Source organism: Musa acuminata, chromosome BXJ2-2, assembly GCF_036884655.1.
Source record: "Musa acuminata AAA Group cultivar baxijiao chromosome BXJ2-2, Cavendish_Baxijiao_AAA, whole genome shotgun sequence".
In the NCBI taxonomy this organism is placed as follows: domain Eukaryota; kingdom Viridiplantae; phylum Streptophyta; class Magnoliopsida; order Zingiberales; family Musaceae; genus Musa; species Musa acuminata.
Genome location: NC_088339.1, coordinates 16958791 through 16973879, shown reverse-complemented (window position 1 = coordinate 16973879; position 15089 = coordinate 16958791).

Here is a 15089-nt window from a genome sequence, read left to right as displayed (position 1 = left end):
CTTGCAACCGATGGGTACAATACCTTCGGGTGCATCAACTAGGTTCCAAACCTTATTGGAGTACATAGAATCCATCTCAGAATTCATGGCTTCTTTCCACTTCCCGGAGTCTATACTCATAATAGCCTCCTCGTAGGTCTGAGGATCAATATCCTCTACATCCTCTGCTCTAATATGTCCCACATATCTCTCAGGAGGATGGGATACTCTATCAGACCTGCGTAAAGTTGATACTTGTGTATTAGGTACCTGAACAGACTCGGGCTGTAGAGTGGTGCTTGAGCTTGGTTCCCTAACTTCGCTCAACTCTATCATTCTCCCACTGTCTCCGCCAAGAATGTGTTCCTTCTCAAGGAACACTGCTCTCTTAGCTACAAAGACCTTTTGGTCCTCGAGATGATAGAAATAATACCCACAAGTTTCCTTGGGGTATCCCACAAATTTGCATCGCTCTGTCCTTGATTCTAACTTATCGGGGTTGTGTCTTTTAACATGGGCAGAACAGCCCCAAATCTTAACAACTTTAAGATCAGGCTTCTTCCCTTTCCATATCTCATATGGTGTAGACACTACCGACTTAGTTGGAACTCTGTTCAGAAGGTAAGCTGCGGTTTCTAGGGCATATCCCCAGAATGAGATGGGTAGGTCAGCGAAACTCATCATGGACCGTACCATATCTAATAATGTACGATTTCTCCTTTCAGAGACACCATTGAGCTGAGGTGTATAAGGAGGTGTCCATTGGGATAATATCCCATGGTCCTTGAGGAAGTGAGTAAACTCTGTACTTAAGTACTCACCTCCTCGATCTGATCGAAGAGTTTTGATACTCTTTCCAGTCTGGTTCTCCACCTCATTCTTATACTCTCTGAATTTCTCAAAGGCCTCGGACTTGTACTTCATTAAGTACACATATCCATACCTTGAGAAATCATCAATAAATGTAATGAAGTAGGAGTAACCTCCAATGGCATGAGTTGACATGGGTCCACATACATCACTATGTATGAATTCCAACAACTCAGTGGCTCTCTCTCCAGTTCCACTAAATGGAGAGTTGGTCAGTTTTCCACGAATGCAAGGCTCACAAGTTGCATATGACACATAGTCGAATGGATCTAAATATCCATCATTTAGCAACTTTTGAATCCTTCTTCCATGGATGTGACCTAGCCTACAATGCCACAGGTATGCATTGTTCACCTCATCTCGTTTCCTCTTAGACACATTTACATTCATGATATGTGGAGTGGTGTCTAACATAAATAAACCATTATGCAATGTTCCTTTCGTGATGATCTTATCATCTAATAATATCGAACAACCATTGTTCTCAAAAACAAATTTATATCCACTAACTGTTAAACATGAAATGGAAATAATGTTTTTGATAATAGAAGGAACAAAATAACATGCATCTAATGCAATAAAAGCTCCACTAGGCAGATGTAGAGCGACCTCGCCAACAGCTAATACAGCAACTTTTGCTCCATTACCCATCTTTAGGTCCATCTCGCCTCTCTCTAGTCTCCTAGGCCTTGCCAGAACCTGCAACGAATTGCATATATGATAAGCACTACCGGTATCTAATACCCATGTGTTATCATAAGAGTCTGACAAAATGGAGACTGATCATGAATGTACCTGAAGCTTCATCAAGCTTTTGTTTCGCCCTTTCTGCAAGGTACTCTTTGCAGTTTCTCTTCCAGTGCCCATCTTTACCACAGTGGAAGCACTGGCCTTTGTCCTTTGTTGGGTCTTTCTTAGCAACCTTTGCTTTACCTTGTTTGCCCTTGCCCTTTCCCTTCTTAAGGGACCTTTCTGCTTTCCTTTTCTTTCTGGTCTCACCAGTGTAGAGAACTGGCTTCTCTTTCTTAATAGTACTCTCTGCCTCCCTCAACATATTGAGGAGCTCTGGGAGAGTCACCTCAAGCTTGTTCATATTAAAATTCATTATGAACTGTGAAAAGGAATCTGGTAGGGACTGAAGCACAATGTCCACACACAAGTTATCCTCTAGGACCATTCCTAGACCTGTGAGTTTCTCTATCCACTCAATCATCTTTAGGACATGGTTCTGAACCGGTGTCCCCTCAGTCATCCTAGCGCGGAAAAGGCTCTTGGATATCTCATATCGTTGAGTCCTTCCCTGTTCCTCAAACAATTTACGGACATGTAGGAGAATGGATCTGGCATCCATCTTTTCATGTTGTCTTTGTAACTCTGGAGTCATAGAGCCCAACATATAGCACTGAGCAAGAGTGGAGTCATCAATGTACTTCACGTAACGAGCGATCTCATCCTCGCTTGCCCCTTCTTCGGGCGTAGGCATCACTGTATCAAGGACGTACACGATTTTCTCCGCTGTGAGAACAATTCTCAAGTTACGGAGCCAATCCGTATAATTTGGACCAGTGAGGCGGTTGACATCAAGTATGCCACGTAAGGGATTTGAAAGCGACATTTTCTGAAAATAAAGATGTAGCAAAATGAATAACATGCAGATTTTGCAAGAAATAAACTATCAAGATATGGACTTCTATCTTAATATGCTCCCACTATTTTACTAACGAGTCACGCGACACCCTCAGCACGTGAAACGGAAGTCTCCGGCAGACTTCTAGTGGGGATCAGGATCCAATCAGCGTCTTAGTGTAACCTCGAGGGACTCGACCAATCACACTAAGCCTAAAAGGTAGGCAACTCTTACCGATCACAACTCCTTGTGATTCCCGTCCTGTTCGGCCTCCGAATCACCATGGCCTCGAGGGACTCGACCAACCATGATGCTCGGTTAAGTCAACACCTTCGTTACAAGATGAGTCTGATTTGATGATATACCCTCGAGGGACTCGACCAAGCATACCATGTCCTCAGGTCACCGGTGACATCTCTATGTCGTAAGCAAGATAGCGAATCGCGATATAGGTGAGTCTCGAGGGACTCGACCAACTCAACCTACACCGGGATTCGGTTCCTACTCATAACGATGGAAGGCCACGTGGGTCAATCTAATTGCCTCACGTTTACCGACTTAATATTATCGAGAGATGTTTCTATAATTTGGTCTCCTAATATGACATGTCACACATATACATATTTAATATATATCTACATCGCATGCAAATATATATACATATCTAGTATGTGTATAATCAATCACATCAGATGATCATGGACCACAACCTAATATGATTAGGCCCGAGCCAGTAGGCCTAATCACTCACATCAAGATCTATGTGTGCAACGGTGCATCTCCATGCCCTGTGATCGTCCATCTCGTCCTCGTCGGTTTCGTCGACATCTTGATGCATCTCCATGCATCAGGATCGTTCGTCTCGTGGGTCCTGCTGTCGCATCCACGCTCCCGCTGCGCCTCCTCATGTGATTACAACTTAATCATAGGCACGCAGGCCCGACAATAAACGAGAAATATAATGGAGGTTCGCAGACCTCAATAATAATAATCACAAGTACACACATCACACGGTCCATGATCATCCGTCCACACATCATACATCACATGTATAAATAATCATCATCATGTAGGACTACTAGATAATAATAAAAAATAATAATCAACTAAATCTTTTAATTAATTAATATTTTTCTGAAATCAGGGACATATAGGGAATTTCTCAATTCCTAAGGGTATTTTCGTAATTTGGACAAAAGACAGAAACTGGAATTTCTCAAATTCCGAGGGGCAAAACTGTCTTTTCCCAGAAAACCCTAATTCCCTCTTTCTGCTGCCGCTGCCGCCGCCGCCACCCTGCTGGCGGCGACCTGTGCGGCGGGGCGAGGGCGCTGCCCTCGCCTGCAGACGGCACGCCCGCTGGCGGCGATGCCGCTGCGGGTGGGCGCCCCCTTCGGGCGCCGCTGCCTCCGCAGGCGGTGCTGTCCCGCCGGGCGGCCGCCCCTGTGGGGGGAGTTCCGCCCGCGGGAGCAGCGGCGGCAGACGCCGCTTCCTTTCGGCGGCAGGCGCCGCTGCCCTGCGGCGCCTCTGCCCGTGGGTTGCCAGCCCCGCCGGCGGCAAGCCTGCTGCAAGCAGGCCGCCGGCCGGCTGCTGCAGGCACAGCGCTTGCGCATGCGCCGGCGCTGTGCTGCCTGGCTGCGGCTGCGGCTGCCGCTGCAGGTGGCTGCAGGCATGCAGATCGAGGGCAGCAACTGTTGCTGCCCTTCCTCGCTTTTGCGTCAACGATTTTGACGTCAATTTTCTTCCTAAACACAATACACGCAGTTCAAAACCAATCATTCGCACGAACAACCTGGCTCTGATACCACTGTTGGGAAATCATTGAGGGGGCGACATCATATGCGCAGCGGAAGAACAAGAAAAACAAAATCCCAGATTCCCAAAAAGATGTTCGTCGTCGTGCGAAGATTGGTGCGCAAAATCCGCAAAACACAAAACTGCGTATAAAGATTGTGTTACCTAGGGAGATCGTATATCCCTGTTTCCTCGCAGATCCTTAGGAGAGGGTGAAGGAGGTCAAGCGTCCTCCTCTCTAGCGGTGATCCACACAGCAGGGTTGCGACGACGCTCCTCAAAACTCCAGGCCTACTCTGAGGTGGAGAGGGAGAGGAGAATAGGAAGGGCAAGCAAAGACTCTAGCCTATGAGGCTGTGAATCCCTCCTATTTATAGAGATCCCGTGTCAAAACCCTAATGGGTCCTTTCCCTAGTGGGTATTGGATCTGCATCCAATAAGACAAGGGCTCCGTCGGATATCTCATATCCGAACCTCTACTCATCGCAATGCCTACCATATGTGTGTGACCCTCTAGGCCCAATATCGAGCTGGCCGTGAGTCATACCTGTCAGAACTCCTTCTAACTTAGTGAATTATTATCTCTGTAATAATTCACTCGACTCATCGACTACGGAAGTACTAGGCCACTACGCCGTAGTCCCCAGACGATACAGGGGAATCCAATCCATTGGACCTGTCTGTCCTCAGTTACCATGTACCTATAGTCCCTCATCCATCTAATATCCCAGAGACCGTATATCGAGCATGGTGCTGTCAGACCCATACGGTTTCTACTCGAGTCTCGCTCTAATCGGATTCTCCCGGAGAACTCTTTCTCTCTCAACCCGAATGACCCTGGCCAGGGATTTGTCTGAGCAAGAACACATAGGATATTCCTCTCATGACGCCGAGAGTGGATGATCCTCTATTGACACTCAATAGCCCTCGTAAGGTCGACTACCACTCCCAATGACCAGCTGTACTAGATCTGGGAACAGCCAAACCTATAAGTCTGGTATCAAAGAGTGGAGCACTCATACAGGACATCCTTGGTGTCTCAAGTCTAAGGACCAGATACACCACTAGGACTACGGAATCGCTGTCTGACAATAAGGCATCATCAACCATCCAGCATTCCGTAAGCGGATCAATCAGTGAACTCATTCTCCAATGAGCACCTGTACTGTATCCCTAGTGTCCCTACACGAGCAGCTATGAGACCAGCTGCATCCATCATATGGACGGGTATACAGCACACCAGTCTATCCGGTTATCACGATGTCCCTCTCGAGTAACCTATGACCGGGATTATTTAGGATATGTATTTAAAGGTGAATCGATCTCATTATCGTGATCTCATCACGATCCGATTCCCATTGCACAAATCCAAGGACATCACAATATATATGCATTTATGCAATAGTTATAAAGTGATATACGCCAAAATATAATAAGCAAAAAGATTATATATCAAGTCACACGTGCCATCACTCACGTGATTGGCTTGCTGGGCACCTATGACTAGCAAAAACCACGGGGCAAACTAGAGATAATCCACTATGAGAATAATGAATATACAAATCTCAATCTCTTGCTCAAAACCCAAGCAACAACCACAAGAGAATAACTGGGATACAAGGATCACGTTACTGCCCACAATATCTAAAACCTCCCAAGTAATCACAGCAAGAGCCTACTGTAGATTTGATCTAACCTGAGATGAGAACACTGCTAGATGATTGTGAACAGTCTCTCTGCGTTGTCCTTGTCTTCTTCCCTTTCTTTCTCTTCCTCTTCTGCCTTGTTCTCCTTCTTCTCTTTGGAATCTCGTCGCTACAAAGATCTGCCTCGTTGCTGCCTTTTTATAGCTTTAATCTGCCTCTAAAACGCAGCCACCACACCCCCCTAATCTTAATTAGGGTTAGGTTAAGAGGGGGTGTGAGCTGTGGGCTGATAAAGCCCACATGGGCTGAATATGGGCCATCAGCCCAACAGAATCCAGATATTAATGTGGCATAAAAGCTTCATAGAAGGCATTTTGGTAGATGGTAGCATTTATTTGTGAAGTCATCGGAAAGGTAGAAAACCAAATCTCCTCATTGATTAATAATAAGGTATAGTTTTGACAAAAAATAAATAAATAAATAAATCATTTAAGAAGATATAAATATGCACTATAGCTAATTGACAACAGATTAAAAAAGAAAATTTTTTTTAATGCTCTCCCGAGTTAAATGACGGTAGGGATCCATGTAACTATCTACAAATAATCAAAATTTTATAACTTGTTGTTGTTACTGTATCTAAAAGCAGTGCTTCAGTAGGAAGCTGGAAGTCCTTCCCAGTTCTTATCTATTGGTGCTCCTCAATTCACCAACATACGACTATCAAAGCACAAGAATCTATTAAAGCTATATTTTCTGGTATGTAAGTCTTCTTAACAACTGACTATGTTTATTTGTTCTGCCTTCAATGTTGTTATTTCAAATTTATTTTTCATACGATTTCATTAAATGGTAAACGAACCAGTTATGATAAAGATGGATTTTGGTTGCTTGGTTTCGGGATTATTAAAATCTTAAGGAAGGTGTGAGTTGATGTTAATGTGTTTAAATTAAGATTAGTGATATGGTATATTTTGGTAGCCTGGACATGTCACCGTTGACACCGCATGCCAAATCGGAGCCCTACACTACCCGTCTTGACTCGGGAGCTCGTACCAAGAAGATATGTCACACGTCTCATCCCGGGAGCTCGAGGCGGTATCGTCTGACATCGCTCTACGCGTCTCGGAACGGCGGCCGGTCCGAAGGGTCGTCTCATCTCTCGGGGGTCAGTAGTAGTGACGTCGAATTGACTCACCATCAGCCCTCGTGCCACAGTATAAAACCCCTGGCTGGCCTCCGGCCAGGAAAAGACAAGAAAAAAGAATGAAAAAAGCAATCCCTCTCGTTAGTAACTTACTCGTCAAAGGGGCCACGGTCGGATACCACCCAATAGAGGCTATTTTTGCAGGAGGGCGACCACTCATCGATGGTGAGAGACTCGGCACGGGAGCGCGATCCGCCCGGCACCAAGGAGTCGCCAATCAGTCCCGATCTCGACCAACGCCCACCAACACTCCTTCCCGAGAGCTCGGGTACCTCATCATCCGAATCACCCTGCAGAATGCTCCCGACAACGGCCCATGGACCTAGCCGTGCTGACTCAACAGCCACGGCATATCTGTCGTCTAACAATTAGAATAGGACTGTGATGTTTAGTCGCCTACAGAATCTTTCATCCAATGCTAATCTTATATGATGATGCTGACTAATTGGAGTATTTAATCAGTGAAACCTTGGAGTTGGAAGAAGGTTGTGCAACTAAGAAGATTTGACACTTGACATTATTTCGGAAGCTGGAGTTGATATTGGCTGGCTATCGACAACAAAGTCTTCACCTGTTGCAAATTATGCAGCTATATTTGCAGTCCAATATGGGTTAATTTTTCCTCAGATGCCAATCATGTTATTGGAGTTTGATCTGGGCTATGGCCTTGACAGAATATCAAACCTTAAGCGAGAGAAATTATAATACTTCGATTAATCTTATAGTAAAAGTAGATAAGATTAAGATTAATTTATAAGGATCTCGTAAATATATTATTATCGAATTTAACTTAAACATTTTAATCAAAAATTAAATCAAACAAAATTGATGAATCAAACCAAATTCGAAGTTCGGCATAGCTATATAAGTGCATAAGCACGACGTGGTGAATCTGACGCATGGAGATGGACAGGTTCTGCATTCCATTTGCTAACTATTGTTAGGAGAGGAATATGCATCACAAGATCCATGGAAGCAGAGTAAAAGAACTCTGTTTCAATAAGGCCAATATATATTGATAGCTACTAATAGGATCTATTACACGCACGAAGGTAAGAAAAAGGAAAAAGAAAAATGAAGTTTCTTCTGAGAAATTTGTTCGTTTTTAAATATAGTGGCATTCATAAAAAAAATCTAACATGATATTTGTTGGTGAACAAATATGCCATGGCTGATGAGTCAGCACAGTCCGGTCCACAAGTCGATGTCGGGAGTCTTCGATCGACTAAGCTGGATGTCGAGGTCGATCGGGCCCTCGTGACGGAGTGTTAATCAACGTTTCTCGATCCGAGCGCCTTGGTACAGATTCAGATTCTGTGCGTGGGGGTGCTCTCTTTGTTGACTCGACTGTAGTGCGATGTGACATTAGTTGTGATGTGTCTTGGACCCAAAATATATCTTATCAATATTAGTGTGTAAACACCTATGACATAAAAAGGGGGGTAAAAAAAAAAAAAAGAGTATGGCATTCAAATCAGTCTGTCATCCACACGTGACATGGAGTGTTAAAAATTTTAAAATCATAGATCGTGGCTAAAGGTTTCAATTGCAAAGATAATGATAGAAAAATCGAAGGTAAGTTAGTTAATTGTTTTGTCTGATAATAGGAGGTAACTAAAAACGTTTAGCTTCTCATCGAGATAGTAGATTAGATGCATGTTTGTATGTAGAAATATACACGTGAAATCTGATTCCGATTTCTCTACCAAACTTGATGACGAAAAAAGCTGTTAAAAACATGTTTCCACATACAAATCACAGTTGGAGAAGCAAACAAAAAGTCTCATTTAGTCAAAGTCAAATCTCAGTTCCCAAGTCCTTTTTACAATACGTATCAATAACATGTCCTCTCTAAGATAAAAGCATCAGTTTAACATTGCACTGACACTCTCTGGCTTTCTTCCCACTCTGCCCTACTAACAATGCCATTACCATCTGAATCAGCTGCTTCTATGTCATGCAAAACTAGTATATGTAAACTAGAAATAGGCAAAGAAAGGTTTTGATGATTGCCAATCCAATATAAAAGTTCAGATTGCTCTGGAAGTTGCCAACGGACGATCTGACAATGAATTAATGTTGATCAGTCACTGCCAATCACAAAAGATTAAGTATATATAATGCTTGTGAGTTTAACAAAAGCAGCTAATTTGATACCTCTGTGTCAGCTTTCTGATGGCTTAGGGCTCGGCTGGTCTTGCCTTCCTCAGGGATTCGATCTTAGATTTCAGTTTTGCAATCTAATCGACCAAAGATATCTCAGTTGGTGAACAGATTTTGAGAAACCAAAAGAAAACACATGAAGCAAAACAGAAGAACAAAAGCAGTACTGTTGCGGACATTCAAGATTTACTACTAGTATCTGTATTTAGCTCTTCTAACATCAACAAGGAAAGCATAAACACACTTATATTTGTCCATGATCATATTGAGTTCATATTCAACCAGACAGTAGTCTAATATGATTCATATCAGAAATTATACTGCACTGAAATGAAAATATGTTTGCAGATTCTTCCAAGGAAAACCAAAAGAAGTGCATTCTGCAGATATTTGCCCTCAAAAATTGATGTATCCCTTACTATAAAGAACATTTGTCTTGTGTGGTACTTGTCAGAATAACCTCCTCTATTAGATTGTTACCCATCTATTCTCTCTCTCTCTCTCTCTCTCTCTCTCTCTCTCTCTCTCTCTCTCTCCACAAGAGAGCATCATTGTGCAACGCTAAGATGACTGCCCTCATCACCAAACGATCTCTTAGAAGTCGAAGCGTGGCACTCAGCTTATCTTGCCAAATACTACAAGGATGCCCGCAAAGCAAAGAGAAAGATGAGAATGCAGAAGAAAGACAGACATAGAATAGTTCCTCGCCCTCAAGATCCACAACATGTGGGAAGATGCATCTCATACCTGTGATTGAGAAGCTTTGGTTTCGGCAAGCAGCCTCTTGTGCTGCTTTGCCAGTTGTGCCGTCCTCTTCTTGCACAACCACAACTGGTCTTCGTTGCTGCGCCTTTCCGTCTACAGCAAGACATCATCAACGGAGAACAGGAGCTGGAAAGGGGGAGAAGGAACAGGGACATGGCAGGAGCAAGACGAACGAACCGGGTACCATTCCTCGGCGACCTTCCTCATCGAGATGCGGTAGCGCATCCTGTGAATCTGCACGTTCATGCTGCGGACTTCCTCCTGGCAGGCGTGTAGCTCCCTTTCCAAGGCTGATGGCCCGGCCGCATATGGATCACCAGGCGATGAGCTCTCGCCGATATCTTCGTTGTGCCTTGGGTGACGTTGCAGATGCCCAGGCTGGTCGGCGGCGTTGAGAGCGTTGTGTTTTTCTGAAGGGGCAGCCAGTGCTGTTGTGGGGGTAGGAGTACCTTCGGAGACCGATAAGGCCTGCAGCTGAGGAAGATCTTGAGGTCTAAGAAGAAAGGAAGAGATGGGGAAGGAGAGGGTGACAGAGGAGAGGGAGGAGTCATTCTTAATGCAAGAATAATGGGAGGCCACGTCGTTATAACGAACGAGTCATTCTTGACAAGCTTAATTAGTAACGGCTCGACCTAATGACCGACAACAAACAGACCTTTTGATTTGGTCTTATGATAACATTCTTATTAATTTAATGAAATGACAGACACTATAATAAAATTTTTTAACTAAAATTAATAATAAAGCTACCCTAACTTTTAAAACTATTGGAAGCTCGTCGGTCATTCATAATAGTCGGTCCACTCTAATGCCCTTAATACAAAGTGTTGGTGAACTTTTACATCGTGGTCGAGGTGTCAACACGGTTTAGTCCAGTCTCGGATGTACAATGTTGCCCACATGGATGCTCAGGTGGTGAGGACGAGCGTCGGGTCGGGTCGGGTTCAACCTTCGTCCCTCGAGCATGGTCTTCTTTCTTAGCGAGTGGTCTGCTTCTTTACCGCTGGACTCCTGCACACAGGTCGAGGTCGAGAGGGAGATTTCCTAACTCGACCCCTCCAAAGCTTAAGTTAGCTTTTTGTAAAATGAGATAGAGTTAAGTGTTCGAAGTTTCCTCCCTCCTGATTAAGGAGGGTTAGCTTTTATACCTGCGAGGATGAGTTGATCGTTCGGGGTCAATTAACTACGATCAGCTCCTCGGATGGTCGACTTTAGCTTTTGTACGAGCATCGACCGACCTACACGGATCGACATTGTGCGCTGCCACCCCGAGCTTTCCGGGACGATTGTACCGTGATGATGTCGTTCGTTCAGAGGGGGTGGCAAGCGGTTGCCCGCCACGTATGTGCTGTGCGCCACATAGTACTTGAGATTTCACATCTGTATCGTCGTGTCTGTTTACTTGGGTCCATGTGGGCAGTGTCAAAATATGCCCAATCACAGGGAGTGTTACCTATAAATCCTCTTGTTTATCTTTTTTACGTATTGTCTCTTTTATCTTTCTTAGATTTACGAGGAAGAAACCTAAGATAACTTTAATCTTTCGAGAAGAAGGTTTTCCAACGGAACACTCCATATTTCACTGCAAAGTTTTAGCTTCCTTAGTCCCATCATCCGAAGAACTAATTGTTCCATAAGAAATCCTATCCTGAATCATCATCAAAGAGTCCATATCAGGGAATTAATCCAAAAAAGTAGTGTTGATCTTCTCAATCATGTAGCTGCAACAACGACATTAGAACATGTTAACAGCAGTGAAAGAATAATATCAAAACTAAGCTCTCTGCATCGGAGCAAGTAAAGAGGAAACGAAGAAGATGTTCCTTGCAGAGTTGCTTTGTTTTCGTCACAGCAACTATGGTATTCATCCACCACCGTTTGGCACCCACGGCTTAACGAGCTTTTGGTGTGGGTGTTGGGAAGGGCTTTAAGAACTTTATAGATGCTATGGAAGGAACACTCACTATAAAGATGATATGATGAATGCATAGGATTTTTTTATTTAAAAGAATAAATATAAATTTGATAAAGAATAAATTAAGAAAGAATAGTTTAAAATGACAATAACATATGAGCCGATTAGTATTAGTATCCGAGGTAAAATAATTCTAAAAAAATTACTAAAAATTATTGTTTTATACAAATCTCAGTAATCTCAGTAATAAGAAAAAAAAAAAAGGATTCATGAAACTTATCCGTAATAGTTGTTATTGAAGGACGAGTACTTATTTACATTAGTCAAAAAAGATAAAGTACAAACTTTTTAAATAATAAAAAAAATATTATATCTTAATAAAATTTTTCACCCTCATCTATTTATTTTAATCAAAATTATTATTTTTTATTTTATTTAATCTTAACTATTTGAATTAATTTTATCACACTTCCCTAATTCAAAATAGTTGTAACTTAAAGTTATCTTTTAAAAAAATAAAATTTTTCTTTCATCAAAACTTTTGTCAAAATATTGATAAGTTAATCTTTGATGTCATAGTAGTCCATTTGAATTTCTTCTTTATCAATCGGGTTTACGAATAAAATGACATCGAATTTCAATATGTTGCTCATAGAAGATAGATTCTTCGTCGTTGTAATAGTATCAGAGCGCATACCTCAAATTTGTTTAAGAAATGATATTCGTAACTTACAAATTTCTTACAACTAGAATAGCGCATACCTCAAGTAGAACTCTGATACCAGTAACTAGAATAGCGCATAAATAAGTAGCGGAACTTCCAGAAATTTGTAAGAAATGATAAGCACAAAGAACTAGTGAAAGCTTAAAATGCTTACAAAAGACTGGATAGAGACTCTTAGTTTCCTCAAGTAGAACTCTGGTTTTTCGACCGTATTCTGCAAGAGACTGAACTAGGAAATATATAGAGGGAGAGGTGAGAATCGGGTACTCATTGGACCCCATCGCATTCTTATCCTTTCACCTGATATATTTCTAACTCTTCTTAGTGGCAAAGGAAAGCAGATTCCTTCATACCATTATCCAGGAGGACTCCCACTCAATGAGATGGGACTCGCGGAAAGAAGACTCGGAGCAATTCAAAAAGAAGCCGCCCGACAAGCATGTGAGGCACTTCAGCAATTCAGGGACATCCACTCAATGAAGATAAGAGAGTATCAAAAAAGGAGTGGAGGAAAAGACAACTGGTACAAAGACTGGCTACCAGTTGTCCTCCAGCAACAACAACAGCTGGAAAGAGCTTTGGCGTTAACAAAAGATGTTTCACAAAGGACAACCGGCTTCAGCCTTTAGGAGCATGGCGGACCCCTACAATAGCTGGAGCGCATCTACTTTTCTTCGCCGCCAAGAAAAGACGAGTTGAGCCTCGGGGAGCCACTCGTAGTGTCACTAATAATGGTATGAAGGAATCTGCTTTCCTTCGCCACCAAGTAAAGACGAGTTGAGCCTCGGGGAGCCACTCGTAGTAATGGTACAAAGGAATCTGCTTTCCTTTGCCAATAAGAAGAGTTAGAAATATATCAGGTGAAAGGATAAGAATGCGATGGGGCCCAATGGGTACCCGGTTCTCACCTCTCCCTCTATATATTTCCTAGTTCAGTCTCTTGCATAACACGGTCGAAAAACCAGAGTTCTACTTGAGGAAACTAAGAGTCTCTATCTAGTCTTTTGTAAGCATTTTAAGATTTCACTAGTTCTTTGTGCTTATCATTTCTTACAAATTTCTGGAAGTTCCGCTACTTATTTATGCGCTATTCTACTTATTTATGATCTCTTAGATGTCTGATAGATGGGAAGAAGCTATACAACAATGGTATGCTAATTCCCATACCTCTAAGCTTGACTACCTTGATCTTGCTGAAACCATAAATCCTACAAGAAAAGAACTAGCCCATAATCTTTCGATTATCTACGACAGAATCTGCCTATCTAGTAGAGTCTATTTGAAAATTTTCAAGGCCATTATTGAGAAGAATCATAGTCTAGAAAAAGAAATCAAAGGACTCAAGCACTCCATAAAAACTCTCACTGCCTTACTCTCGGAAAATAGACCTCTCACGAAACAAGAAGTGCGAAATTTGGTTGCAGAGATTTCCGAGCAACCAAAACTTGTGGAAGAAGAAGCTCTTAGACTAACTCAAAGCTTAAATCAAAAGCTGCAGAGGGTTGAACAACTTCTATCAAGGATAGAAAAGCAAATTTTTGGATGAACTATCTGTTCTCCAAAAACACCGAATCCTACGAAGAAGCCCTTAAAGCCACAGAGCCTATCGATCCCCCATCCTTAGGATTTCTCAAAACAAACGATTACCCGGGGACCCTTAGCCACCAAGCAGCTGTAATTAAACAGCACAACACACAAATCCAACTCCTCACACAAATCGCGGAGGATATAAAAGGGATACGAACGGAACTACAAAACATAAGGGAGCTTCAGCAAGCTAAGACAGGACCACCCCAGAGCATCCCAGAATATCTGATAACAAAGCTCTCCAATTTAAGCCTAGGTCCCTCAGAAAGACCTAAAGAGGCCAAAGGAAAATTTTTGGTGTTCAAAGATCCTATACAGATCCTGAAACAAGTTCAGAAATGACAACCAGGACTCAGGAAGTCTCCACATCTGTCCCCTTGATCGAAGATCAAATCCGAGATTACAGGAGAAATCAACGCAGGATCTTTAACGCTCGCCAAGCAACGAGGCAAGTAGGACAAAGATTATTTGGAGGTTCAATCTCCACCCAACAGATCCTAGAACAGCAAATAGACCCTCAGGCACAACTAAGGTTATCTATGCGCGAAAGATCTACTATAGCACCAGCTGAGGTGCTATACCACTCAAGAAGGGACGATATCCATCACAGGGTATACGTTCACAGGTCTGAAGAAGCCATGCTGGTTACAAACAACCAAGAGGACAGATCCTTCATCATGGAGGAAAGTTACGAAAGGCTTCAGAGAAGTAGACTGCAGTATGTCCACCTAGGAATACTGCAAGTACGGTTGCAAACCCTGCATCGACAGGAAGAAGGAACACTAGCGCTACTAGTGTTTAGGGACAACAGA